Here is a 25,587-nt window from a genome sequence, read left to right on the forward strand (position 1 = left end):
CAACATGTATATTTTTAACACTACTGCACTGTATACTTACAAGTGGTTAATATGGTAATTTTTACGTTGTGCCTTATCACCATAATGTTTTTAAAAGAAGGGGTTTGTGTTTCCCTTCGTTGTGATCACCCATTTTTCACTTCAGCATTTTGAACTTGAGATTTCCTGTAGCGGTTTTACTGAGCCCTGCAGTTACCGGCTCAGAATGTCTCCACCACCTTGTAACCTTGTAGGCAGACACTTTTCAGCATCTTATTGGGCTCCGTGTGCTTGATGCTTAAAGTGACATGGAGACATGCCACTTGCTGAGAAGCAAAAAAAGGCAAAAGGTGACTGCTTTCCTGGCATCGATGAAGGCAGAGAGAAGGGATCTTGGAGGCACAGATATTAAGCCATAAGCAATAACATGGGTTGCCAAAAAGAGAACTAACCCCTCTCCCGGTAACATTTCCAGGTGTTTTTCACAGAGCCAGTGGATTTCACAACGTGAGTGCTGTCCAGCACCAAAGGGAATGGCCAACAGGCATGGAGCAGCCTGCAACATCCAGCACCCAGTAGGATGGCCAGGAGGCACGGAGCAGCCTGCCTGTCCCAGGAAAGCAGGAGTCACAGGACACAACTGGACCCAGGTAGGCATATATGTTAGTTTCCTGTGGCTGTTAGAGCAAATTACCAAAAATGTGGCGACTTAAAACAACAGAAATTTATTTTCTCACAGTTTTGGATATCAGAAGTCCAAAATCAGTATCACTGGGCTGAAATCTAGGTATCAGCAGAGCCAGTGCTCTCAGAGGCTGAGGGGAAAATCCATCCTCTGACTTCCCCAGCTTCTGATGGCTGCTGGCATTCATTGGCTTGCAGCTCCACCACTCCAGGCTCTGCCTCCTTGGTCACAGGGCCTCCTTCTCTTCTGTCTGAAGTTAAATCTCCTTTATCTCCCTCTTATAAGGATATATGTGCCAGGATTTAATGCCCACGGAGACAATCCAGGATAATCTCTCCTCAAGATCCTTAACTTAATCATACCTGAAAATATGCTTTTTCCAAATGAGGTAACATCTACAGGTTCTAGGAATTAGGACTCAATTATTAGCTCCCACTTACAAGTGAGAACACGCAGTATTTGGTTTTCTGTCTCTGTGTTAGTTTCCTGAGGATTATGGCCTCCAACTGCATCCATGTTGCTGAAAAGGACATGATTTTATTCCTTTTTATAGCTTCATAGTATTCCATGATATATACGTCCCACATTTTCTTAAAAAGAGATTTATTATGGGGTCATGGCTTACATTATTATGAAGGCAAAGAATGTGCCATCTGGAAGCTGGAACACTCAGAAAAATTGGTGATTTAATTCTGTCCAAGTCAGAAGGCCTGAAAACCAGGAGAGCTGATGGTGTACATCCCAGTCCCAGGACAGAAGATGAGATGTCCCAGCACAAGCAAAGAGGCAGAAAGAAATGGGGCAAATTTCCCCTTCCTCCCTTTGTTCTACTCAAGCCCTCACCAGGTTGGATGATGTCCATCTCCATGGGGCCATCTACGTTACTGAATTCACTGACTCAAAAGCTAAAGTCACCTGGAAACACTCACAAACACACCCAGAAACAATGTTTAATCCGAGCACCCTGTGGCCCAGTCAAGATGGCACATAAAATTAACCCTCACAGTGTAATCCCAGGAGCGAGGCAGATCGCTTGAGCCTGGGAGTTCCAGACCCGCCTGGGCAACATGGTGAAACCTGTTTTTTTGTTGTTGTTTGTTTGTTTTTCAGATGGAGTTTCACTCTTGGTGCCCAGGCTGGAGTGCAATGACGGCTCACCGCAACCTCCACCTCCCGGTTTTAAGTGATCCTCCCGCCTCAGCCTCCCGAGTGGCTGGGATTGCAGGAGTGAGCCACCATGCCTGACTAATTTTTTTTTTTTTTTTTTTTTTTTTTTGGTGGAGACAGTTTTCTCCATATTGGTCAGGCTGGTCTCAAACTCCTGACCTCAGGTTATCTACCCACCTCAGCCTCCCGGGGGTGCTGGGATTGCAGGCGTCAGCGGCCATGCCCGGCGCAATTTATTAATCAGAAAGGAATAGATCGGCCTGGCGTGGTGGCTCACCCTTGTGATCCCAGGATTTTGGACGGCCAAGCGCAGCGGATCACTTGAGCCTAGGAGTTCCAGACCAGCCTGGACAACATGGTGAAACACGGTCTTTTTTTTTTTTTTTTTTTGAGTGGACTTTCGCTCTTGTTTTCCAGGCTGGAGTGCAGTGGCGCGGTCTCGACTCACCGCGGCCTCCACCTCCCGGTTAGGTGGTTCTCCTGCCTAAGCCTCCTGAGTGGCTGGGATTGCAGGCATGAGCCACCATGCCAGCTAATTTTGGTGATTTTTTTTGTACAGACGGGGTTTCTCCGTGTTGGTCGGGCTGATCTCGAGCTCCTGACCTCGGGAGATCCACCTGCCTCCACCTCCCTGGGTGCTGGGATTGCAGGCGAGAGCCACCATGCCCGGCTTTTTTTTTTTTTTTTTTTTGTAAGAGACGGGGTTTCTCACTTTTGGTCAGGCTGCTCTCAAACTGTGGACCTCAGGTGATTCGCCCGCCTTGCCTCCCGGGGTGCTGGGATTGCAGGCGTGAGCCACCACGCCCGGTCCAATTTATTAATCAGAAAGGAATAGGGGCCTGGCGTGGTAGCTCATGCTTGTGATCCCAGTACTTTGGACGGCCGAGCGCGGCGATCGATTGAGCCTAGGACTTCCAGACCGGCCTGGGCAACGTGGTGAAACACTGTCTTTTTTTTTTTGAGTGGAGTTTCGCTCGTTTTCCAGGCTGGAGTGCAGTGGCGCGGTCTCGACTCACCGCGGCCTCCACCTCCCGGGTTTAGGTGGTTCTCCTGCCTCAGCCTCCTGAGTGGCTGGGATTGCAGGCATGAGCCACCATGCCAGTTAATTTTGGTTTTATTTTTTTGGTACAGACGGGGTTTCTCCGTGTTGGTCGGGCTGATCGCGAGCTCCTGACCTCGGGTGATCCGCCCGCCTCCGCCTCCCTGGGTGCTGGGATTGCAGGCGTGAGCCACCGCGCCCCCGGTCCAAGTTAGTAACCAGAAAGGAATAGATCGGCCTGGCGTGGTGCCTCCCCCTTGTGATCCCAGGACTTTGGAAGGCCGAGTGCGGCAGATCGCTTGAGCCTAGGAGTTCCAGACCGCCTGGGCAACATGGTGAAACCCGGTCTCTGTTTTGAGACGGAGTTTCAGCCTTGTTGTCCAGGCTGGAGTGCAATAGTGTGATCTTTGCTCACCGCAACCTCGGCCTCCCGGATTTAGGTGATTCTCCTGCCTAGGCCTCCCTAGTAGCTGGGATTACAGGCATGAGCCACCATATCCGGCTAATTTTGTAGTTTTTCTTTTCTTTTTTTTTTTTTTTTTAGTAGAGACGGGATTTCTTCATGTTGGTCAGGCTGGTCTCCGACCTCGGGTGATCCGCCCACCTCTGCCTTCCAAAGTGCTGGGATTGCAGGCCTGAGCCACTGCGCCCGGCGGAAACCCAGAACGGAAAAACAAAACAAAAACCACAAAGATTAGCCGGGTGTGGTGAGCCGCGCAGGTAGTCCCAGCTACTCTGAAGGCTGATGGAGGAGGATTGCTTCACCCCGGCTTCTAGGTGGCAGTGAGCTATGATGGCGCTGCTGCACTCCAGACTGGGCGACAGAGCGGGACTCTGTGGCAGGAAAAGGGAAAGGAAAAAAAAAGAAAAAGAATGTAAATAAAATTGCTAACTCAAGGAACAGCTTGACAGTATATTATTGCGACAAATAGAGGCAAAGGTTAGCAGACACCAGTGTTCACTTAGTGGGAACTGCAGGTGTTCCCCCCATAGGAGGCTGCTACTTTCCCACAAGAAATCCGTTACTGACTACCGATAAAAGAACACATCGTAGGTTTCTTACAATATACAAATAGCTAAACTTTATATAGCCACGACCATATTCTAGCACTGCTCTAAGCCATTTCCTACTCTGAAATAGCTACTACTGTTACCTCCATTGTAGAGAAAACAAGATGCCGGAGGCTGTTGTGGAAGGCCCAGGGAAACTGACTATGAAATTGACTTGTAAGTTTCAGACTTAAAAGTTCTTCCTGCTCTGCTCCTTACATTGCTACATTTTAGTTAAGGTACCTCTTACAATACTGGTCCTTTCTGTATTTGGAGGGACTTCTCTTGCAAATTGAAGTTTTTTCTTGCGCTAAGCATTTGGTCATAAGATTATCTGCGTTTTACATCAGTTTAAGTACCTCTTTAGACATTGTTCAGTTAGGAATGTAAATAGGAGCTAACATTGTGTGTAAAAGGAAAGAACATCTGATTACAACCACTTTTGTTTCATAATACAAATATAAATCAATATGTTATTGGAAATGCAGGCTGGGAGGGGAGGGAAATATGCATAGAGGAAAGCCCCATCTCTGCTTGGAGTTCAGCACTGGGTCTCTTTCCTTTCCACCTTCCTTGTCAAGGCTGCCACAGTGACAAGCACACAGGGGTGCCTTTAGTGACACCTGCTGGGACAGACCTGGCAGAATGGATTGCAGATTTGCATGTTTCCTGGCTGCCTCTGCTAGCCTGAGTCAGCAGCCCACTCCAATTCATGCTGAGCTTAGACAGCTCAGGTTTGCAAAATTATCCCTTCCCTTGGAGCAACCGCTTTCCAGTCTCCTCATCATTCCTAAAGGAGAATGACATACATGCCAGCATGACAGAGGTCCAGAAATTTAGAGAAGCTTCATTGTGAGCCTATATCCTTAACAGGGGCTCAAACTACCAACACCGAATGAAGAGAGAGGTTTTGCAGTAAAGCAGGAAGTCATTAAAATACTGAATCACCCAGCTAGGTTTTGAGCTCCTTTCCCACCAATTTAATGGAAAGTTTTATTGTCTTTCCAATGTACACTTTCATAAATTTTGCATAAATTTATTATTCACATCTTAACATAGGTAACTCCTTTGTGTTTGATCACTGAGCAAATTATATGCAGCAAAACAATCCTATATTTTGGTGAACTCATAGCTTAGAAAATACTAAAGACTCATTGTAAGCTGAGGGCAGCATTAAGCAAATTATATTTACCTTTGTGACTGCAAAACTTAATGATTCAATGCTTTTCCCATGAAATTTATCTTCCAATACTGATAGTTTTTTAAACAAAAAATATGAATTAAATATCAATTAAAATTTTATCATTGCTTTCAGAAACTGTGACTTCACTAGTTATGAACAGACTTGAAATATATAGTTTTTAAGTTTGGAAATTCTTTGTAGTTTCATTTACTTTTCCAGGAAGGGAGTGAGATATTTTTTGCCACTGTTGCCTGGTTTTTGTTTGGTTTTTGATCATAAACAAAACTTAATGGAGCCTCAAATCTACTAACTCGGTCCTCCTCTGGCAATATGCCTTCTTCTGATTTCTAGATATCACTTGATATTTTTTAACACACTAATTTTATTACTTAAAAATTTATAAAAGTACTCAAAAGTAAGAAGCAAATTAAATTTGAAACCTTAGTAGTAATACCATCATCCAAAGTCATCATCAATAATATTTTGGCATATTTTATTTTAAAATACATTTCAGCACAGTTTAGTTATATTTGTTATATCTGTATCAATAAACTGTTTTCATATATCATTACTTTTATGGATATAATTTTTGATGTGTGACTAATGCTAAATCTTATATACTTGCTATAGTTGACCTTGTGAGACATTTAGATTTTCAACTGTTTAGTACTTTAATAACCAGTTTTTATTCTAATATCATTATTAGAATAATATTACTATAGTATTATTATTATTGTAGCAATAACTTGTTTTTAGAATAAATATCCTATTTCTCATTTAACTTGATTGGATCCGTGCATGGACAATTATGTTGGGAACATAGAATGTAACTGGCCCTGTTTCAACCCCTTAGATGTGGCCCTCAGTTCAGGGAAGGGAGGAGTTCTCTACTGGGCTGATAAAGCAGAATTCAGAAACATTGTTTTCTTCTCTACCTGGTGTCTTACAAAACCAGAAGATGTGAGTGTGACTCATAAAGGCAAGAGCATGTATATTATGCAAAAGCAGCCTGAAATATTTTATTCACAGATAGACAGACAATGCTTGACTCCCTGCTGATCTGAAATACTTCGTGGGGAGGGCCAGGGAAATCAAAACAAAATTTCAGAAGTAGAATGAGCTATTTGGTGTATGTCTCCAAGGCCAATAAATAACAAGAAGGAAAAATGAATTTCTTTGCTAACAACAAGAAGGAGAAATAAACTTTTTTGCTCTAAAACATTTTCCAATTATCTCCACGACACTGGAGGGAAGGACTAACAAAAAAAAAAAAAAAAAAAAAAAGAAAGAAAAAAAAAGAAAAGGAAAAAAAAAGATGGGGCATGGTGGCTCATGCCTGTAATCCCAGCACTTTGGGAGGCCAAGGCGGGTGGATCACAAGGTCAGGAGATTGAGACCATCCTGGCCAACATGGTGAAACCTGGCTCTACTAAAAATACACAAAATTAGCTGCAGGCACCTGTAGTCCCAGCTACTTGGGAGGCTGAGGCAGGAGAATGGCATGAACCCGGGAGGCAGAGCTTGCAGTGAGCCGAGATGGTGCCACTGCACTCCAGCCTGGAGGACAGAGCGAGACTCCATCTCAAAAAAAAAAAAAAAAAAAAAAAAAATTAACCATCACAGAGGAGCAGAGAAAAACCTTCTCAAAGACAGAAGTCATTGATTTATTTCCATCCCGGCACAAGCTCCTTAATTCTGTAACTTGTCCAGAATGGTTTCCTGTCACTGTAGATTCTGCATCAGAACATCCTCTCATGCAAAGCTAAAAAACTCCAAACCACCTCTGTTAACTGTGCGGTGCTCCATGGTTTCACACAGTCCAGAGCTGCTTGTGTTTATCAAAAATGAAGCTGAAAACAAAATTCTTCCTTCACACAACCACTACATTCCATTTCACGTTTACCAAAGACATTTACCACGTTGGCATTATTTGTGCATCCATCAAGAAGTGCTGAAAAGCATTCCCCTCACACACTGCATGTGTTCTGTGAGTGGATCTTCCATTTTACTTGCCAGCTCTGGAAAACTTTGAATTTGTGTGTCGATGGAAAATTAAAGTTTAGTGGCATCTTTGCCCCACATTCACCCAACTTTTCTAAGGAACTATTTCAATGCTATTTTTCACTAGTGTCACTTTTCAGTCTTAGCCTCCTGGAGTACAACTTTATTAGAAGCCCGCAAAGCACTAGTGTTAAAATGAGAAATAGCAAACATCTGATTCTGTTGTGTTTTAACTCCATGCTTTTCTCTAATGTTTCATTGTTTTGAATTTAATTCTTTGTGCTTCCCACGTGAATGCAACTTACAGTTTGAATGTCTTCTTTCTTCACTAGCCGATGCATCTGTGCCAGTAACACACTGTGATTCTGTCCTTTCACCTTCAGTTATGCCTGTAAAACCAAATTCAAGACAGATGATCCTCAACTCACAAAGGACTTATAGCTCATCATCAGTTGAAAATATAAGCCGAAAATGCATTTAAGGCCGAGTGCAGTGGCTCAGCCTGTAATCCCAACTCTTTGGGAGGCTGAGGCGGGTGGATCACCTGAGGTCGGGAGTTCGAGACCAGCCTGGCCAACATGGTGAAACCGTGTCTCTACTAAAAATACAAAAATTAGCCAGGCATGTTGGTGCGCACCTGTAATCCCAGCTACTGGGAAGGCTGAGGCAAGAAAATCGCTTGAACCCAAGAGGCAGAGGTCGCAGTGAGCCGAGATCATGCCATTGCACTCCAGCCTGGGTGACAAGAACAAAACACACTGTCTCAAAACATAAAATTAAATTAAATTAAATTAAAATGCATTTAATACACCTAAGCTAACGTCATAGCTTAGCCTAGCTTACCTTAAACATTCTCAGAAAATTTACATTCACCTTCCATTGGGCAAAAATTATCTCTCACAAACCCACTTTAAAGTGTTGAATATCTCATGTAATGTATTGAATACTGAAGTATGGTTTCTGCTGAATGCATATCACTTTCACACCATCATAAAGTCAAAAAATTATAAGTCAAACCATTGTATGTCAGGGATCATCTGTCCATTAGAAATAGTACTTCTGAGTAAAACGAGGACAAACTCCTTTGGTCTTCATGTCCTCAGAATCACTTTCATAATCATCTCTTGGTTTACAAGGTGCATCTTTTCTTGGTTAAAAAAATTAATACAATTTATTTCACTCTCAAATTAGGTTTAATAATAAATAATACAACTTTCTTTTGTTTTCACTAATAATGCTAACATTGGCTTGATTTAAAATTAAAATTATTGCAAAAATAAGACTTTATAGAATAGACGTTCCCATTTTTCAGATGTGTGAGATTATACTATAGTTGACAAACTAACCTTAAAGAACGCAGCTTGCAATGTGGTCCTTGTGCATGTGACTCGTTTGCAGCTCACAGCCTCTGCATCTTTCCATCGAGTCTGACAAAACCTGAGTTGGTCTGTAACTGCTCATTGAGACAAGTCCCCTGATGTCACATACAGATGCTGGGAGAATGTCAAGTTTCTATAGAAATTTCTACACATTTACCCTGAATTTCTAGGTTTCTATCATTACATAGAGATGACAGAGTGTTGACAGACTTTGAGTGGTCTTTAGTAACCAATTGTTGAAAGTCTGGTTTAGCTAAACTAGTTTGCAAGTACCTCGGCAGGTGCCTTTGCTGTAGGAATTCTCAGAGTCTCTATAAACTAATGAGCATTGGAAATCTGCAGGGGGGAAACAGAGTATGCAGTATCCCCCATGATGATTCAACCCCAGATTTTATTTTTCACTGAGCATCTCACACTTAGTAGTGTATCTTTTCTATGCATTGGGCACTGGGAGACGACGTGTAGTCATCTCAACAGAGACCTGGCCTTCAGACGCCACCACCCACTGCCGCTCTGTCCAGGCGAGCACCAACTTGCACTGTTTCAGAAGCAAAAGGAAAATGAACCGCAGCCACTGAAGTCCCTCAGAACTGAGGAAAAGTTACTGACTTTCCTGATTTGTGTTCAATCTGGCTGGCCATGGGTACAGACACAGCTGGTTTCCCCATTTGTGAGTCGGACGGATTTAATTCCTGGCTGTTTGAATGATGTATCCCCTCATCAGTGAAACCAACAGAGTAGCTCAACTTAATTTTCTCTTTCTATGGCATGCCATTTATACCCATTCAATTATGCCTGTGTCAATTAAGTCAAACATTCTTACTGTCTCTATTTCTAATAAAAAGTGGTAAACACTCGAAAACCCCTTTCATAAATAGGCATGTATAAAAGCAATGATCTTAATAAAAATGTTGGACTTAATAAAAGTATTTTAAAAAACAGTAGGAACCCTAATATAATAAAGGCCTTGGCCGGGCGTGGTGGCTCACACCTGTAATCCTAGCACTTTGGGAGGCTGAGGCGGGCAGATCACGAGATCAGGAGATCGAGACCATCCTGGCTAACACGGTGAAACCCCATCTCTACTAAAAACACAAAAAATTAGCTGGGCGTGGTGGCAGGTGCCTGTGGTCCCAGCTACTCGGGAGGCTGAGGCAGGAGAATGCTGTGAACCCAGGAGGGGGAGTTTGCAGTGAACAGAGATTGTACCACTGAACTTCAGCCTGGGCGACAGAGCGAGACTCCGTCTCAAAAAAAAAAAAAAATATATATATATATATATATATATATATACACACACACACACATATATATAAACGCCTCATTTTGCAGGTGAGGACACTGAAGATTATAGAAGAAAGAAGGGCTTCATGCAAAACCATGTTCCTGATTGTTGGCGGACCAAGCCCACAACCTGGAACTCAAGTTTCTCTACTTATAGTAGACGCTGAAAGAATTATAATACTTTATAACAACGTCATAATCATTTGACATTTCTAAGCTGGTCATGTTTTCTTTCATGTGTACTTCTCCCCTCTCAACAATTACTGTGCCCTTGGAAATTTAATAAAGCAGGATAATATTCAACTCAGTGACCTACAGCTTGACAAGCATCTCCTGCTCCCAGAAAACAGAAGGTGTTGCTGTCAAACTAATACTAAATAATAATTTTCTGTAGTCTAGAACCTCTGGACTTCCCAATTACATGACCAATAAACCCCCTCATTGTCTGAGCCAGTCTGAGCTGGGCAGCCTGACTGAAGTCTAGAACATCCTAACTGGCACAAAGGCCCTTAAGATGACCCCAAGCCACCTGTCTGGCTTTCTCTCTTGTCACTTCCTTCTACATCCTCTCTGCAACAACCAAATTAGATTACTCACCATTCCCCACACTGCCTTGTGATTTTCTTTCTTTCTTTTTTGTTTTTTGATGAAGTTTTACTCTCGTTGCCCAGGCTGGAGTGCAGTGGTGTGATCTCAGCTCACTGCAATCTCTGCCTCCTGGGTTCAAGTGATTCTCCTGCCTCAGCCTCCCGAGTAGCTGGAAATTACAGGTGCCCACCATCATGCCCAGCTAATTTTTGTATTTTTAGGAGAGACAGGTTTCACCATGTGGGCCAGGCTAGTCTCCAACTCCTGACTTCAGGTGATCCACCTGCCTCAGCCTCCCAAAGTGGATTTTCTTGTTTTACCCATGCACTTGCCCAAGCTGCCTTTCTGGCTCAAACCTTTCCCCTGGCCTTGCATTCTCTCTATCCATCTGCCCAAACCTCCCTCACTCTCCAAAGTCTCATTTCAAATGTTGCTTTTCCCTGAAGCTTCTCCCGGAATGACCCATCTCTCCCTCCTCATTCTGATCATTTCCTCTTTGAATTCCCATAGCGTTAGGTATGCCCTCCTCTTCCAGCACTGAATCCAGCCTTGCCTCGCATTAGAGTCATTTGTACACCTGACCTTAATCCCCCTGAGGGCAGGGATAGTTTGTGTTTATCCCAAAGTCCTGAAACAACTAGTACAGAACCTGAGACACAGGAAGGCCCCAGAATTGCCTGCCGAATAGAACAGTGATAGTGCTGAATTTGGTTCCTCCTTTAACCTGTGTGACCCCAGACGTTTGTTTTCTATGAAGCCTCAAAACATGGTTATGTTTCCTAATTTACAACTAACACATGGAAACCCATGTTTTGAAAATGGGGGTGGGGAGGATGAACTGAAGGCAGCCTCTTCAGCCAAGTTCCAAAGGCCAGGTGGCCCACTGTGAACCTTGTTTAACCACACAGAACATATCGATAGCTAGAACAAGGGATCTAACAGTTACCAGAATGTTTTCAGAAAGGTGACTTCAGAAGTGCCAAGCTTCAGGAAGACCTGGACTGAGAAGGGATCAGACAACTTTAGGAAAGCAGGTACCAAACAGCCCTTTTACAGTTTACACACAGGCCTTGGTGTCAGCAAAATACTGGTTTGAGTACTGGTTATGCATCAGAGATGCCACTCTGGACAAGCTCCTTATGCTCTCTGGGACTCTGCTTTCTCATCTAAAAAATGGGGATCACCTGAGGTCAGGAGTTTGAGACCAGCCTGGCCAACATGGCAAAACCGCATCCCTGCTAAAAATACAAAAATTAGATGGGTGTGGTGGCTCGCACCTGTACTTGCAGCTACTTGGGAAGCGGAGGCAGGAGAATTGCTTGAACCTGGGAGGCAGAGGTTGCAGTGAGCTGAGATGGCACCACTGCACTCCAGCCTGCGCAACAGAGTGAGACTCTGTCTCAAAAAACAGGGAGGTGGGGGGGGTGGATAATGATAGTGCCTACCTCAAGAGGTTGCTGTGAACACCAGAAGAAGCAATACACACCAAGTGCCTACAGATAGTAAGCACTTGGTAAAAATGTAACTGCCATGAACAATAAATATGATGCTCACAAGGTCAGCGGAAAAAGTAGTGGAAAGTAGGAGTGGTGGGAACAGAATAGGAGGGAACAAAGCACCTCTGAGTAGACCTTTCTGTATAGGTCCGACTCTTATTATGTTTCACCCTAATAATTCATTAAAACTAGGATAGGAAGGCTGAGGGTGTTTTTGGAATACAAACACTAATGAACCAAACTGCATTATAAATAGTGGCCACACTGAAAGGGATGAAGAAGAAAATAACTACTTTTTTTTTTTTTTTAGACAGAGTCTCCCTTTGTTGCCCAGGCTGGAGTGCAGCAGGGCTGTCTCAGCTCACTGCAATCTCTGCCTCCTGGGTTCACGCCGTTCTCCTGCCTCAGCCTCCCGCAGTAACTGGGACTACAGGCGCCCGCCACCACACCCAGCTAATTTTTTGTATTTTTAGTAGAGACGGGGTTTTACCATGTTAGCCAGGATGGTCTCGATTTCCTGACCTCGTGATCTGCCTGCTTCGGCCTCCCAAAGTGCTGGGATTACAGGCGTGAGCCACCGCGCCCGGCCCCCACTCCGCTCCATTTTTTTTTTTTTTTTTTTTTTTTGAGACCGAGTCCCGCTCTGTTCCCCAGGCTGGAGTTCAGTGGCACAATCTCAGCTCACTGCACGCTCCGCCTCCCGGTTCAAGCCATTCTCCTGCCTCAGCCTCCCAAGTTGCTGGGACTACAGGCACCCGCCACCACGCCCTGCTAATATTTTTTGTATTTTTTGTAGCAACGGGGTTTCACCATGCAAGCCAAGATGGTCTCTGTCTCCTGACCTTGTGATCCACCCACTTTGGCCTCCCAAAGTGCTGGGATTACAGGCATGAGCCACCGCGCCTGGCCTCCCCCTGCTTTACTTGTATTAACCAAATATTTATGAGTCTATCTATCAAGCGTTCAAATTATTTTACATGTAATCGCCAATCTCCAGAAAATAAATGGGACCACAACAAATTTACCCTAATTTCTGCAGCGAGCATAAATAATTGCTTTCAAGGGATGCTTGAATGAAATTACTATCCTGACTGTAGGGGCAGGGGATTGGTGAAGATTTGTCCTTTGTGAGTAATGAGAAGAGTATACTTGGATATAAAAATAGTGAAGAAATAAGTAGTTTTTTAAAAAACCCTAAATTCCATGTTTAGCAAAGTTAATGAGTCCCTAAATTCCTAAAGCTGAGTATTAGTGTGTAAATGAGTACTCCAAACCAACAGAGAATAACCTTGTAATTCATGGATATTTAGCTAAAACTTCATATGTTCTTATCATTCTGTGTCTCCTAGTTTTAGTTCCAACAGATGTTTTCACTCCTAAAAGACTCAAAATTTCTGACAATGCCCTTTATTAATGTTACTTTTTGAGAAATCACTTATTAAGTAAAAATTAAATTTACATTTTTCAACATTGCATGTTGGGTTAATTTACTAAATCTTTTATCTGTTTTGTGTTTCCAGTTAGCCATTTTTGTTTCTGATTTGTAAATATTCAAAAATATTTGTTGAAATTACAAATTTTATTAATTGATTTTTGAGGGGAGTAGGGTGCGTTAGTTACTTTTCACTTAAATTCCGTGGTGTTTTTGCATATTCAAATTATTGTATTGTGAATAACCTGAAAGACAGTAGCTATATGATCGTTTGAGGTAATGGTAACAATACTCAAGGGTTGAAAAGATATGATTTTAAGTATGAGCTAAGGAGACTGCCCTTTATGTAACTACGGGATGATGTGAAAATCTGTTTTAACAGCATGATTAAATTTGGAATTCTTTTTTTTGAAGTTTTTAAAAGGGAGGCAGAAGTTTAAGGGAAAAAGTTGGCCAGGTAAACTTGGATAGTTTTAGATCTGTTAGTGACAGAATACTCAAGCTCTTGAAAATAGGAAAAGTTGTTCTTGCCATGTTAAAGGACAAGGGCTGCCATATGCTAATCACTGTATCTTTACTCAGATCCTATAAAATGATTTGTACAGAGAAGGGATTTAGTAAATCTTTACTAAATTAATGTTAGATGATGGAATGGATCATTGCGGCTGAAGGAGAGAGTAGTGAAAATGAGGATATTAGGAAAGGAAGTGGATGATTTGCTCAGATGTTGTTAAATTAGGTTTTGATAGAAAAAACCTGGAAAAAAAAAACGACAACAGCCTGCATGACTTCTTAAAGCCCCCACCTCTTAATACTGTTTCAATGGCAATTACATTTCACATGAGTTTGAAGGGGACCTTAAAACCATAGCAAAGAGCACATTATATTCGTTGTTTCTGTGTAGTGCTGCTTCTTTACCAGGCTAATAAATCCTGGTAGACATGCAAGAGCTTGCTCCTAATCCAAAATAAACAAAATGTGTTTTACTGAGAAAATTGCAGACATATCGAAGGGTAGTTTGACAGCACGGGTACAGAATACTATCAAGACATTTTCTTCTGTTTTACATACATGGGTAATTCTTGCTTGAATGCAAGAGGGCTGAATACCAGCCTTATTTAATATATTTTGTGTCAACTTCTGTATACAGATTTTTTTTTCTTGAGGTGAGAGAAGAGGAAAGAGGAGAACGTTAATTCCAGATAGCTTTAAGCAAATGTTAGAAAGGCGAACATTTATAGGTTTCCAAATATCTTTTGGCTAGCTGACATTTACAAACACGGAGCTAGGTAAGCTTTTCCCCCTAGCAATATTAAGGCTCTAGCAGCAAGTAAAGGATATGTGAAGTGAAATATGCCATTCAAACATAGTAAAGAAGAAGACTGTTTGTAACCACCGTTGGTGAAAATCACGAGAACCAAGTCTTTCTTGTTATTTTAAACATCCTATAAAAGCATTGCAAAAGTTTATATTGCTGGTTAAAATATTTGGGACTATTTTGTCCATTTCCACACCTTACTTTAAGGTCCAGGCATTTGTTGAGAGGGAAATTGCCTATTTAACTGTAAGAACAATATGTTTTAAATTACTGAGAGTACTCTGTTGAAAGTTAATGAGAACAGAAAGCAGCGTTAATAAGAAAAATAGTATTTACAAAGATTGCTTAAGGATGCAAGCTGGGTACCAACTAATTGTAATTCTTTAATTTCGGTATGCGTGCAACATCCCATGTGTATGAAAACAAAATGTGTTTCCAAGCAGTATGTTTTAGGATCGGAGAATTTCAACCAAATATTAAATTCTCAAATAGTATGCAAACAAGTGTCAATCATGGCTTTAACATGACAGCTGGAGGAAAAAATTCAAGCAACATGTGTAGATAATTGTGGTTAATGTTTATCTGTACATAGGAAGATACTTCAGATGTGTAAGTATGCAAATAACTCTCAGATTTCTAATTACTGTATTTATCAAGTTCTATATGCTGTCTAAATTCAGAAATGAAAGCAATTTTAAAATAGCATGCATATTATAATTACAATATTAAATTGAGCTCAACTTTCCTAGCTATTCTCTGCCTTTCTGTCTGCCTCTGCCTATGTCTCTATCTCACACATGTATGTGTGTATGTGTATATATACCCTCACTTGTGAACATATATTCATAACCACATGTATAAACACACAGTATAAAAGGATATTAGGAAAGGAAGTGGATGATTTGCTCAGATTTTGTTAAATTAGGTTTTGATAGAACAAACCTGAAAAAATACATTAAAACATATGAGGACATATACCAAAATATTATCAGTAGTTAATTTTAAGACAAGCCTGATGGGTCATTTTAATTTTCTACTTTTTACCTGTCTGTTTTGATTGCAACTTTAAAAATAAGCCTGTGTTACTTTTTAAAGAGAAAGAGAGAGAGGGAGAGAGCAAGATTTGCCTGTTTTGGAAAATTGTTTTAAAGGAACACCACAGGAAATTAAGTCATTCTTAGGTGCCTGCCATTTATATCTAAAAATGGTTTTCAGTAATGGGATAGCTCTAATACCAGTAGAGGGATCCATTATCACACGCAGATTTAACCTTGTTGTTGCAGGCCAGAAATATTTAAAACCATTTAACTGACTTGAAGAATTCTTCAATTTTTGAAAATATATTTAAAAAGAAAAACTTTCATAAAACTTTAATTTTATGAAGTTAACAAAATATTGATTCTAAATGATATATTTATAAAATTTTATTTTGTAATTGGTTATTGGTAGTGTAAGGAAATAAAATCGACTTTTATGTGCTCATATGGTAACCAGTGATCCTGATAGCTATATTTAATTATTCGTTCTAATATTTTATTTTAGATATTCTACATATACAATAATGTCCTTAGCAAATAATGACCTGTGTATTTCTTTCTTGCTAATTCTTACTTTTTTTTTCTTATTGAACTGACTAGGGAATTTTGTTTCTGATCCCATAAGGAAAGCTTTCCATATTTCCTTATTAATTATAATATTTTTGTAAGATTTTATGATTATCTTTCACCAGATTAAATACATTTCATTCTATTGTTTGCATATTAAAAAATATATTCTGCATCCGTTGAGATGAGATTTTCTTCCATATTGTTAATATAGTGAATTGCAATAATTGATTTTGTGATATTAAAATAATATTTTATTATTGAAACACAATTTTTTAATTTACTGTACTTTTTAAAATTAAGATATAATTCATACACCATAATATTTGTCCTTAACAAGGATGCAACTCAGTGATTAGTATATTCAGAAGGTTATGGTATAATCACCGCAAATTCCACAATAATTTCATCACTGAACAACAACAAAAAAATCCTGTGTCTCTTATTAGCCAGTCCTTGTTTGCTCTTCTCTCTAGCCCCTGGCAATCACTGATCTACCTTCTGTCTCTATAGATTTGCTTTTTCTGGGCATTTCATATAAGTAGAATTATAGAATATGTGACATTTTGTGTCTGGCATTTTTCACTTAATGTTTTCATGATTCATACATGTATCATGTATCAGTAGTTCATTCCTTTTATGGCTAAATTATATTCCATTGTATGGATATACCACTTTTTGATTATCCATTCATCAATTGATGGACATTTGCATTGTCTTTATGGCCATTACAAATAATGTTGCTATAAACATTTGTGTCCAGGTTCTTTGTAGACATGTTTTTCATTCTTTGGGAGATATTCCTAAGGAGTAGAATTGTCCAGTCATTTGATAACACTGTTTAACTTTTTTTTCTTTTCTTTCTTTCTTTTTCTTTTTTTTTCTGAGACAGAGTCTCACTCTGTCGCCCAGGCTGGAGTGCAGTGGCGTGGTCTCAGCTCACCGCAACCTCCGCCTCCTAGGTTCGAGCAATTCTCCTGCCTCAGCCTCATGAGTAGCTGGAATTACAGGTGCCTGCCACCACGCCCGGGTAATTTTTGTATTTTTAGTAGAGATGGGTTTTCACTGTGTTGGCCAGGCCGGACTCAAACTCCTGACCTCAGGTGATCCTCCCACCTTGGCCTCCCAAAGTGCAACTGCAAAATTGTTCCTACCATGGCTGCATCGTTTTGCATTCCCACCAGCGATTTATGTGGGATTGTTTCCACATTCTCAAACATACTTGTTATTTTCTTTTTGATTATAGTATGAAATTGTATCTCCTAGTGGTTTTGATTTGCATTTCTCAAATGACCAATAATGTTGAGTATCTTTTCATGTGCTTCTTGCCTATTGTGTATCTTTTTTGGAGAATTTTCTACTCAAATCATTTCTCCATTTTAAAAATAGGTTATTTTTTTTATTATTGAGTTGTAAGATACATATTCTGAATACAAGTCTTTTAGAAGATGTATGATTTGCAAAATTGTTCTCCCATTCTGTAGGTTGTCTTTTCACTTCCTTGGCTTTTTCTTTTGCAGAAAAAATTTAGTTTTAATTAAGCATAATATAGCCCCCCTTTTTTTCTTTTGTTGCTTGTAATTTGGTGCTATATCTAAGAAACGATTGTTTAATCTAAGGTCATGAAGATTTTGCTTATGTTTTCTTCTATGAGTTTTTTACTTCTAGGTCTTACATTTAGGTTTTGATCAACTTTGTGCGTAAGGTAAGGTCAGAATCCAACTTCGTTTGTTTGCATGCATATGTACAGTTGTCCCAACACTATTTGTTGACAAGACTACTATTTTCCCTTTGAATTTTCTTGGCATCCTTTTAAAAATCAATTGCTCATAAATATAAGGTTTACTGATTAATGCTCAATATTATTTCATTAAATTTATATGTCTATCTTTATGCTAATGCAACACCGAATATATATAGTTTGGTAGAAAATTTTCTGTTTCAAGACTATTTAGACTGTTCTGGGTGCTTTGCTATAGTAGTTTCCTGTTCCTGATGTAACATCTTACTACAAAGTTATGCCTAAAAATTCACAGCTTTATCATCTTAATGTGTGCATGTGTGCGTGCGTGTGTGGATTCCTTAGGATTTCCTGTATGCATAAATATTTCTCCATATATATCTATATACAAATTCTTTATACCTCATGGCATCTCCATATAGAGATAGTTATATTTCTTTCTTTTTAATCTTCACCCCAGGCTACTATCCAATTGAATAAAAGGTGGTGCTACTATTGAACGTGCCATAGAATATTAACTTTGTAAACTGACTTGAAGTCTCCCTGGGTGAATGCTAACCCTCTCATATATAATAATGGCTTCATTTACAAAATGTATAACATGATGACTACCAAATTATTTTTTCAGCCTTGACTTTTATCCAGAACTGCCAAATCTGAATCTAATTCCCATTTAGGATTGCCACAGGTATGTTCAAAATAGTACTTTCTTTTTCTCATAAGATTCTGCCTTATGTCTTGAATTTATACTCTAGGTAAATGTTGTAAGCAGAATAAAAACCCCCAAAGATGCTCACACTTTAATCCTTGAGACCTGAATATGCTGTATTACCTGACAAAAGAGACTGCAGTTAGAATTATGAATATTAAAATGAGGACCGTATATGAGTCCAATCTAATCACTATGAGCCCTTAAAAGCTGAGACCATGTGCAGTTGATTTCTGAGAGACGGGGCAGGAGGGAAAGGCAGAGATATTTGAAATGTTCGTGCTGCTGGAAAAGCCCATGAAAAAAGCATAAGGAACAGGGACAGTCTAGGAGGAAAGGCTGGTCCCAGCTGACGGCCAGCAAGGAAATGGGGACTGCAATAATACCTACTCAAGGAACTAAGTGTGGCTAACAATCTGAACAAACGTGGAAGCAGACCTTTCCTCAGAGCCTCCAATAAAAAATGCAAGAGTGTGGCTGGGCGCGGGTGCTCACGCCTGTAATCCCAGCACTTTGGAAAGCCGAGGCGGGCAGATCACGAAGTCAGGAGATCAAGACCATCCTGGCTAACACGGTGAAACCCCGTCTCTACTAAGAAAAATACAAAAAAATTAGCCAGGCATGGTGGCGGGCGCCCGTAGTCCCAGCTACTCTGGAGGCTGAGGCAGGAGAATGGCGTGAACCCGGGAGGCGGAGCTTGCAGTGAGCCGAGATCGCGCCACTGCCCTCCAGCCTGGGCGACAGGCCGAGACTCCGCCTCAAAACAAACAAACAAAATGCAAGAGTGATAGAGTCAGTGCATTACTACCTGAATACAACACACTTTTCAAGCTACATAAACTTCATGCTTTCCTCGTTTTATAAAAGTCATCTCCTCTGCCTTGAAAACTCTCCCCATTGTTATTAATCTGCCTGAAAATTTATCTTCATCCTCAAGTGTCTACTCAAATGGTCTATTAAATGAGTTCTTCCCAGATGATCCCAGATAATGAGTACCACTTTTTAAAATTAGATTTTTAGATACTTTCATTATTGTAATCCACTTTTATAGGAAATTTTTGTTGTTGTGTATCTCCTTACTAAACGAACATTTTTTTGTTTTTGAATCTGCATCAATTGTTGAACACATATAGAATATATTAAATACAGACAAGCTAATGAAGTTTAACACATGAATGCATCTCAGACCACTTATCCTAAAACAACCATTTTTTTTCTTTCATTCTGTCAAATACTTTTTCTCTAATATCCTATACTTTTGTTACTATTCATGGATTTTATCTTTCTATTTATAGTTATTTTCTTACTGATATGCAAGAATTTTCTATGTATAGTGTATCACATATCTTGCAAAATTTTGTTTGGTTTGCATAATATCTTTTTATTTTATTGTGAATGACATTATAGAACTTTACAGATGAAATAAAATCTGTCGGCCGGCTGCGGTGGCTCATGCCTGTAATCCCAGCACTTTGAGAGGCAGAGGCGGGCAGATGACGAAATCAGATCAAGACCATCCTAGGCCAACATGGTGAAACCCTGTCTCTATTAAAAATACAAAAATTAGATGGGCGTAGTGGTGCGTGCCTGTAGTCCCAGCTACTTAGGAGGCTGAGGCAGGAGAATTGCTTGAACCCGGGAGGCGGAGGCTGTAGTGAGCCGAGATCGCGCCACTACACTCCAGCTTGGGCTACAGAGGGAGCCTCTGGAAAAAAAAAAAAAAAAATTCTGGCTAGGCGCGGTGGCTCACGCCTGTAATCCCAGCAATTTTGGAGGCCGACGCGGGCGGATCACGAGGTCAGGAGATTGAGACCATCCTGGGTAACACTGTGAAATCCCATCTCTACTAAAAAAAATACAAAAAATCAGCCGGTGGGCACCTGTAGTACCAGCCAGTCCGGAGGCTGAGGCAGAAGAATGAAGTGAACCCGGGAGGCGGAGTTTACAGTGAGCATAGATAGCACCTCTGCACTCCAGCCTGGGCGACAGAGCGAAGACTCCGTCTCAAAAAAAAAAAAAAGGCATTTATATGTCCATTCTTCCACTTATGCAGCCCTACTTAATTATTGTCATTACAAAATGATGCTTATCCTTCTGCTAAATTTCTCTGAGTATTTCTAATATTTATGCTTACAGATAAAATTGAATTATTTTTAATCAAAGTCCAAAAATACATCATTAAATTTATATTTTTTTCAAAAGACAAAAATTTTTTTAATTTATCCAATGCTCCTTTTAAATCCCTAATGGAAAAATACATTTTATTCATTCATTATATATAATGAATTCATTTTATTGAATGATTAATAAAATGATTTTATTAATGAATGAATAAAATGTATATATAATGAATGAATAAAATGTATATATAAATATATTTATTTTTATTTTTAATGAATTTTTGGCTAATTTTTTGCTAATTTTATTTTTATTATTATTTTTTTTGAGATGGGCTCTCTCTCTGTGCCCAGGCTGGAGTGCAGTGGTGCGATCTCGGCTCACTGCAACCTCCATCTCCTGGGTTCGAGCAAGTCTTCTGCCTCAGTTTCCCAAGTAGCTGGGACTACAGGCATTTGCCACCATGCCCAGCTAATTTTTGTATTTTTAGTAGTGAGGGGGTTTCACCATATTGGCCAGGCTGGTCTTGAACTCCTGACCTTGTGATCCACCCATTTCAGCCTCCCAAAGTTCTGAGATTACAGGCGTGAGCCACCACGCCCGGCCACTAATTTTTTTTTTTTTTTTGAGACAGAGTCTCCCCCTGTTGCCCAGGCTGTGGTGATGTCATTGCAACCCCCACCTCCCACGCTCAAGTGATTCTTGTGCCTCAGCCTCCCGAGTAGTTGGGATTACAGGCATGTGCCACTACAGCCGACTAATTTTTTTTATTTTGCAGTAGACAGGGTTTCTCTATGTTGGCCAGGCTGGTCTTGAATTCCTGGCCTCAAGCGATCTGCCCACCTCGGCCTCCCAAAGTGCTGGGATTACAGGCATGAACCACCATGCCCAACCAAGAGTTAATGTTTCTTTTAAAATAAATCAAAAGAGCAAAACTTATCTGACAGCAATCGACAAAAGAAAACAGCAGTCTACTATTAAACATAATAAAATTTAAGGCAAAATTATTTTATTTGGGATTTTGGATTTCCTTGTGTTTTCTCATCTTACTTAAACCTGCTTCCTTTCTATGCCTGCATTTCTCACCATCACTTTTCCCACTACAAGCTTACTGCTCCAGTTTTTTAAAAAGTCATGGCTCTTCTGTCTTTTTTAGTGTAAAAAGGGGAAATTTTCTAATTTTCAGATTTCTTGTGTTACATTCTTTTCATAAGTACATTCTTTTTGAATCCTAAATATTTCGTTGTTAGATGATTGTTCAAAATCAGTTTGCTCATTCATGACTATAGAAAGATGTAGATTTAAGCCCTGGTTTTTGCAACAGAAAAGCCAGATGGCCCACAGCTTATCCCAGTCTCTACTTGAACACAATAAGCTTTCTTTTTCTCTCAACTTTATCCAGGAAGAACCATTTTATATACAGATTTCTGATCCAGTCTCCAGGGTTTCCAAGGCATTAATCAAGCATGGCTTTACTGGACAAATGTAGGGCCTTCTGTGTCTTTAATACTGGACTTTCTATGCCAGACAGTATCTTTGTTCTAGTTCTTCTTTGCACTGTTCATATCTCACTGGTTTAGATATAATTGCCTGCTGCAGGGTGATGACTTCCCTCCGTGAATCTTCCTCAGTTTCATTATTGATGGTATACCGTGTACATGAGACAAAGATTTCTTTACTCTTCTTGAGGTCTCTCTATGCTGTTTGGTTCAGATAATACGGAGTTACCCATTGTAAACTCATTTACAGTGAAGTCAGTTGTAGCACTGATCTAGTTTGGCTGTGTCCCCACCCTAATTGCATCTTGAATTGTAGTTACCATAATCCCCATGTGTCGTGGGAGGGACCCAGTGGGAGGTAACTGAATCATGGGGGCTGTTACCCCCATGCTGCTGCTCTCGTGATAGTGAGTTCTCGTGAGATCTGATGGTTTTATATTGGTCTTTTCTCTCTTTGCTCTGTATTTCTCCTTCTGCCATCATGTGAAGAAGGATGTTGTTTGCTTCCCCTTCTGTTCCCCTTTTTTCCTTTATTTATTGATTCGAGTGTCATTCAGTTCAACATAAATTTTGTGAACAGCTGGTGTATGGTCAGCCCAAGGCTAAAACATTGTAAATGAATACATGGAGGACAGAAGTTTTGTGAACAGTGGGAGCAGAAGGCAAATCGCTGTAGACAGAGGAGAGAGCAAGAATGGACAACTTGCAAGAAGTTGAGCTATGTAGACAATGAAAGCCAGGGGTGTTAGAGGAAGAGAAGTGAAAGTTGATACCACAGCTTATAATGAGAATAGGAATTGGTAAAAATGTCAAGACAGGAGAAATCATATATGTTTAGAGGTTTAGTAGAGGAGCCATTTGACTTCTCTGTTCTTTTTGAGAAAGACGTGAATTGACAGAGATATAGGGAAAGTGTATTTGAAGTACAAGCAACAGCATGTATCTGGAAAACCAAAACACGGAGGGCATAAGTATGGGGGAACTGTGAATATTCCAACTTTGGCCACAACATTGGGTAGATACCATAGTTGCCCAGTAATGAAAACTTGTCTGAAAATGTATGTTTATGTCACACTGAGATAAAGAAGTATGTAATTAATTGGTTTATTGTAATCCCAATTATTGATTTTCCTGAATTATTGAGTATCATGAGACAATGGCCCATCTTAAGAAGTTCTAAGGAAGGTAGACTAATATGCAGGAAGGTATTTGTAACCCTCAAAACCCATTGGAGACACCTCACTAATGTATGGTAACCAGAATAATAGGAGGGTAGGAACTACGCCAATAATCAAAGTGATCCCTCCGCACGCCACTACCTAACTTCTTCAGCTTTGCTTAAACTTTGTCATCTGCTTGTGTGGCAGCAACTTCCTCCTAATAGTATATGTTTACACTGAGTATTGGCACATAGTTTCTGCATCGTATAGAATTAAATTTCCTGTTTATTTTTAATTTTTGCTTTGTATTGTATTGTACTTTGGTTCACTTGTTTGTGTTTAGTCCAGATCATGATTCTAACCGGTTATAAAAATTTTGTGCCTATGCCTCTTTTGAAATTTGTTTCTTGTTTGTATATCCACAGAATCCTTGAAAGATTCCTTTACCCAATGCCAAAAGAAATCCACTTAATACATTCCGCTGAGGCCTTTATATTAGTACATGTTAACTTTAAGTGGGAATATGCCACTGTGTGACATACTTTATGTGACAAGAAAAATGTTCTTAGAAAAGATTCTCATCTCAAGCAAGCTTTATACTGGAGACATTGTTTGCAATATCAGACTTCACTATTTTCAGCTCACAGTTTACTAAAGAGGATAATTGGAGAGGCATTCTAACATTAGCGAAGAAAAAGGCACTTAATGTTCATGACACTTGATAACAGAACCTCTGTATTTCTTAGTCTCTAGCACCATTTCATAGAATGAACTAAGTTATCAGAGGAGAGGAGATACACATTCGACCCAATTCTAAAAATTTAATATAATCAATATTTACTTATAAGGTACATTAATTATATTAATACATGGCAAGTCTCAAGATAAATTCTGAATAAAAATTTTTCAGTTAAATATTGCAAATATTTTTTATCATTAAATTTTAAATACACAGATTATCTGTGTAACATTAAAATGTATGTCATATCATGACAAAGGATTTCTCTATTGGAACACCTTTTATTTCACTGGCTTATTATTATTTCTGGTTGGTAAGTTTAAAAGACTACAAACTTTAATTTTATTTAGTTAAGTGATTTGCTGTATTTTAAAATCAGTAGATAATATATGTATCATCTTAGTCTTAATTTATAAATCTATGACATTTCAATAAAATTCTTGAAGCCAATCAATAAAATTGATTAAGCTTTAAATTCTAGGCTATCTGAGTCTAATTGATTATTATATTTCTTTATTATTTAAGGGGAAAGCAGATACTTTCTTTTGTTTCAAGACGCCAATTTTTTTTTTTTTTTTTTTTTGAGACAGAGTCTCGCTCTGTCGCCCAGGCTGGAGTGCAGTAGCACAATCTTGGCTCACTGCTAGCTCCACCTCCTGGGTTCAGGCCATTCTCCTGCCTCAGCCTCCCTAGTAGCTGGGACTACAGGCGCCCACCGCCACGCCTGGCTCATTTTTTGTATTTTTAGTAGAGACGGGGTTTCAACGTGTTAGCCAGGTTGGTCTTGATCTCCTGATCTCGTGATCCGCCTGCCTCGGCCTCCCAAAGTGCTGGGATTACAGGCATGAGCCACTGTGCCCGGCCTCAAGATGCCAGTTTTCTAAAGTGAGAAAAATTAATTTTAAAAATTAAATTGTATGTTCAGTATCTGTGTGAGATCAGGTAAACCATGTGTCTTAGAGAGGGAAAGGTTTGAAAGTATAATTTTTATAGTTTCTTATTTATCTATATTTTCCTATATGATTGTTGTTGAAATATCTTAAATTTATTTCACATTAAAATTGTCAAATATGTGAATTCATGAGCCACCTGTTGAAGACCACTGAAAGAATATAAGTAAATAAAATTGGTAGCTCATTGTTTTTCAATAACTTGTGAAGACTAAGCTCTGATTTTTTTATTTTGCCCAAATTCTTATCTAAGGGGTCTGGGGAGTCATCCCCTACTAACCATAAATTCTCATCAGATGGATTTTATTTAACCCTATATATCATGGCTTACTTTGCAATCTGACTCGGGCATAACATTATGTGACAAAGAAGAAAGTAAAAAAAATTTTACCCCAAAAGCAAGTTTCTTTGTCATATTTTGAAATGGTCCTGCAAAGCTGCCCTTTGTTGGGGGACATATGCGTCT

The 25,587-nt window shown here is 39.8% G+C and overlaps 1 protein-coding gene across 5 annotated transcripts in view; it reads right to left on the bottom strand.

Annotated features, from left to right (window-relative positions):
* Positions 1-25,587, bottom strand: part of LOC750180 (golgin subfamily A member 8N-like) — a 71,651-nt gene that overhangs the window by 24,944 nt on the left and 21,120 nt on the right. For 2 of the 5 annotated variants that reach the window (XM_054666890.2, XM_063794659.1), the window contains exons 2-3: positions 7,742-7,839; positions 7,410-7,493 (exon numbers count right to left, since the gene is read on the bottom strand). The gene's annotated coding sequence lies outside the window, so the exon portion shown is untranslated. Of the gene's footprint in view, positions 1-40; positions 120-1,104; positions 3,705-7,409; positions 7,494-7,741; positions 7,840-25,587 lie in introns of those variants that run through there. The other 3 variants (XM_054666894.1, XM_054666893.2, XM_054666891.1) reach the window with 3 other exon arrangements.

Source organism: Pan troglodytes, chromosome 16 (genome assembly GCF_028858775.2).
Source record: "Pan troglodytes isolate AG18354 chromosome 16, NHGRI_mPanTro3-v2.0_pri, whole genome shotgun sequence".
In the NCBI taxonomy this organism is placed as follows: domain Eukaryota; kingdom Metazoa; phylum Chordata; class Mammalia; order Primates; family Hominidae; genus Pan; species Pan troglodytes.